Source organism: Miscanthus floridulus, chromosome 12, assembly GCF_019320115.1.
Source record: "Miscanthus floridulus cultivar M001 chromosome 12, ASM1932011v1, whole genome shotgun sequence".
NCBI classification, from domain to species: Eukaryota; Viridiplantae; Streptophyta; class Magnoliopsida; order Poales; family Poaceae; genus Miscanthus; species Miscanthus floridulus.
In genome coordinates, this window is record NC_089591.1 from 5,842,416 (window position 1) to 5,847,472 (window position 5,057).

The following is a 5,057-nucleotide window of genomic DNA, read 5'->3' on the forward strand; positions in this document are numbered from 1 at the left end:
CGACGGTTATGCCGCTGATTACGTTGGTCACGGTGGTCGCGGGAGTCGTTGCGCTGGTTGCGGCGGTCAAAATTGTCGTTCCAACCACGACTGTCGCGGTAATCGTCGCGGTGTGGGGGGTGGTCGGAACGTGGAACCCTTGCTGCTTCTTCAACAATTATCTTTTTAGCGTCGTCGGCATCCGCGTATTTCTTGGCGGTGGCCAAGAGCGCTGTGACTGATTTAGGTCTCTTATGGAGGAGCTTTTCCCTTAGGGCGTCATGGAAGTGGAGGCCAGTGATAAAAGCCTCGATTGCCTTGTTGTCGGAGATTGATGGGACCTTGATGCGCATCTCCGAGAAGCGCCGAACGTACTTGCGTAGTGGCTCATCTTTTCGATCTCGAATCCATTGCAGATCGTATTTGTTGCCTAGCTATTCACAAGTAGCGATGAAGTTGTCGATGAAGGCTTGCTTGAGCTCCTGCCAAGAGTCAAAGTAGTTTGCAGGCAAGCTGACCAGCCATTGGTGACCTGCATGGCCAACAGCGACTGGGAAATAGTTAGACATGATGTGTTCATCCGCCATGGCTGATCTGCACGCAGTCTCATAGAGCATGACCCATAATTCAGGGTTTTCCTTGTCGTCGTACTTTTGAAGTTTTTCGAGTTTGAAATTTTTAGGCCATATGACTTGGCGAAGGTGTGGAGTAAACTGCTTCAAACTCGGTGGGCCGTGGGCAATGTCATATTCCATACGGCGATAGCTTTCATGGGATGCATGATCGTTGGCTCTCTGGTTGATGCGAGCGCGTAGGTCACGTCCACCGAGGTAATGGCGGAGATCGTTATTGCCATCGCGGCGATCTCGATTGCCATCTGGATTAGCCCTGCAACCGTGGTTATCATGGCGATTGTCGCGGTTATCTCGGCGGTTGTCATCTCGAACGTCATGGCGGTTATCCTCCTGGCAGCGGTTGTCGTCCCGACCACCATCATGACCACCATTTCTGCCTTGATGGTTGTCCGATGGGTCGTTGTTGCGCGAGCCACGTTGGTTGAGTGGCTATGAGCGACTTGAGTATTGGCGGCTGTGGCTTGATTCGACTGAAATGGATGGAGCCCGGGCTTGATTCATCATCTCTGCGGTCTAAGCCATAGCAGCCGTCAGATAAGCTTGTATGTCGTCGCAAACTACCTGGGTCTCGGGAGTGTTGGGTAGCCGCTGTATTGTTGCCATGGCGACGGCTACGTTGGCGCTTGGAGTCTTGAAAACTTGTTTGTCCCCCACCCTGTCGAAAGCATTGTTGAGGTCACATGGCTGGACCCTTATGCGTCGTGCCTCCTGGTCTGTTTAGCTTTGATCTGTCGGCGATTAAACCAGTCAATATTGCATGCTTCGCGAGCAGTTCTTTCTTGTTCTATTTCGCCAACTGCTGGTGGCTCATCATTGCTGACAACATGGATCAAATCCCCTCGTCTTGGTGGGAAAGATAGAAATTGGGGGAAACCTGGGGCGTGGTCTGGGAGATCCAGATCGTATTTGATGCCTTCATCTACGTGATGCTGAAGCTCGGTGTGGACAGATGCGATGCCAGACGAAGAGCTGGAGTCACCCTCTCGGACTGTGTGGACGGATCCTTCTTGATAATCTTCAATCCGGACCATGTTGACGAAGTTGCGTGGCTTCGGCTGAGGTCGGTGTATAGGACACAGATCCAAGCGGCGTTGTAAATTATACGCGTAGCTGGAGGCAGTGTTTCACAGGCCGTAGGGCTAGGCCTGGTGTCTCCTCGTCGAGGCTTCGTACTCAAAGAGTTGAAGACCCATCGCGAAGACTGGCCAGCGACGAGCGGAGCGCCCCTCAGGAGTAGATATGACCACGAGATCTATACCAAGTCGTGTAGGACGACTGGTCCGAGCTGGTCGGGTAGATCTGTTGTGGAAAGCGGTTACCTGCTCATTAGGTTGACTTTGAATCGTACTTACTAGAGCTAGGGTTTCAGCGAGTTTGATGCCGACCCGATCGATGGAATCGAGCAGGTCGGTGTTGTCGATCTGTTTCCCTTTGTAGCGGGGAAGCAGATGACGGGTTGTCGGCGTGGCTAAAGACGATGTAGGCGTGGTCGGAGCCAGATGTACCATGGTCAGAGCCAGATCCATCGTGGTCGGAGCCATATCCATCATGGTCGGAGCCGTAGCCGATGCAGAGGAAGTAGTGGTCGGCGCAGACTGAATCCATGCCTTCTCCGTGGTCATGGCGACGAAGTCGTCGGAGCCGGTGGTCCATGTGATCTGGCCAACGGTGAACGTGAGGCCGCTCGGCGTAGCCATGGAGCCGGAGGAGATGACCATCTTGTTTGCTTGGAGAGCAGTACGCACACCCCCTACCTGGCGCGCCACTGTCGACGAAATATGGTCGGCAGTCTACCTAGGGGTATGCCCAAGGTAGTAGATTGTCGGCAGACAGATGCACAAGCCACAAACAAGACGATGACGCAAGACGGACATGAGGTTTTATCCAGGTTCGGCCGCCAAGAAGGCGTAATACCTACGTCCTGCGTCTGATTTGTATTGCTGTATGTCAATGAGAGATGTTTTTTAGAGGGATCCCCTGCCCGCGTTATATAGTCCGGGGGGCAAGGTTACAGATCTGGAAACTAATCCTAGTCAGTTACAATTGCCATATGTAGCCGGATAAGGATTCCTATTCTAACCGACCAGGATCCTGCTTGATTGCCAAATCCGTCTTGACTCCTTGTGCGGGACTCCAACCAGGTTGGCTGGGCTGCACGTCGTCTTTCGGATGGACCGGACCCATCGATCCGGGCCGGCCCAAGCTTAGCCGTAAGGGTATAGGGGTTAATACCCCCACAACTTGTTGACTATAATTATAATTTTCATGTATATGATCAAATGATATATAATTATATATAGTCATATAGTCACAATACTAATAACCAAACTCGATTGACCATTATATGATTTATGCATATGGATTCTTCAGTATAATGTTAGATAGATCTGATAAATCTGCACTGTCAACTGTCCATCATTTGTCAGTTGGGTGGATTGAAATTGGTTTCTGTCTAATTATGTATATTTTTCCTTTGCTGATCTTGGGTGGATTGAAATTGGTTTTTGTTTAATTATGTATCCAAATTGCAATTACTTTAGCTAATAATTTTTCGGCCATTTGAGTGACATTGACTATAGTCTAAAAATAAGAGCATTTCTGAAAAATAATTCAACTATTCTGCTTCTTAGGGTCACTAACATCTGAAATGTCTCCTATTTTATGCTAGGTTCTGCCTATTTTCAAGTTCTATTCCTATCACAGCAGTAACTAGTACTTATCATAGTTAGCATACTTCCAGTCTAGTTCTTGTGAGAGGAAGATGGCACCGATTATGGTGGTGAAAACTAAGAGTGCAATGTGAAGCTAAACTCTTAATACTATCTCTGTAACATACTTATGATTTGTTGAGCATATGTATGGTCATTGTTGGACCATCCATCCATGATCCATGCCTTGGTTTCCCAGCTGAGCTTGAGCATCAGTTCTACTGCTACATACTCATGATTTTTTTACATGGATTTTTGGTTGCATGCCGTTTTTTTGACTTTGATATAGTCTGTGAATTCTATAAGGAATTTGGATCCTGAATTTTATCTGTTATCTATTTTTTTCTAAGTTGTTATTGCACTAAAGAAATTCTTGTAACTATATATTAGTTTCCTATGTAATCTCGATGAATCTAACTTGTCCTACACCATAGGTGGTTTTGTAAGATGGTGCAAAAGCTAGCAGACTTTTGTCTTGGTTTCTTTTTCTTTCTATAGGCTTGTTTCTATCTTTAGACCACATCACAAACCCAAGTGCTCGACCTGCTTCTTGTGCACAGTGAGCAATCAGGGCCACGTCCTGCTGTTGTAGCAAGCACAAGCAGCAAACTATCTTTGTCATCCTGAATGTCTTTTCCATTGATCTAGATTCTCCTAGTCTTTGATCTGAGTTGCTATTACTTTTTGTTGCTTTTTTAGAAAGTAGATTCAAAAGATTGTGATACTAACCTTTGCTGATACGGTATGGATCAGTCTTGTAGTGCTTCTTCTTAAAATTTCTTGTTCTTCTTGTTTGCAATCTGATGTCTGCCCCTTTCCCCTGCTCTGCGTGAGCAGAGTAGAGGCTTTCCCCACGCACAGCAGATCTTTTTTTTTTTTTTGCTTTGCTTGTCTCCCAAGTCTATCTGCTATATTCCTATGTATTTATTGTTTTAGGCTTTTCTTATGGGCTGCTGTTGTTTAATGGGCCATTTTATAATTTTGGTTAATGGGTTGTACTGTTTTACTTTTCAGTTGCACAGAAATTACAACAGATTTTCCTCTGCGTGGGCCTTCTTTAAAAATCCATCTTTTTAGAGGCAGCCAACAACCGTGTGCTAACTTGTTTTAAAACACACCATTTCTTCTCTGTTAGAAATCATGTGTTCTGTAGGCAACTAACAACCATATGCTAGCTTGTGCTAAAACACGTGGTTCTTCCTCTGTTATAAATCATGTGTTTTGCAGCCAGCAAACAACTATGTGCTAATTTTTGCCCAAACATATGGTTGTACAGTGGACATACTCTTTTTTTTATTTCTATTTTGTGTTGGGTCGAAGAGATAAAAAAAGATGAGTTGATTGAGTTTTTTTTCTTAGGTTCAGATTGACAACAGAAACGTTTCTGATTCTTGCGGTGCCAAAACGGATCAGGTGAGAAACGTTTCTAAGAATCACTAGAAACGTTGCTCTTTTTTAAGCCTGGCAGAAGAAACGGTTGTTAGCTGGTTTTGACGTGATTCTAATTCTTGCCCTTTATGTATTAGAGTCTAATTCTTGCCCTTTATGTATTAGCAATTATATTTTTTCAGTTAATTTTTTAAAATGAAATAAGTAAAAATAAATTATGGCAATCTCTGCTATAATGGACCAATCAAAATTATACTAAGTTCTCCGGAAAGACGTCCCCTATTGAGAGCCTCCAAACATTTTGCACCCAGAAAAATACACACAGAAAATCGTCTCCATTAAAATC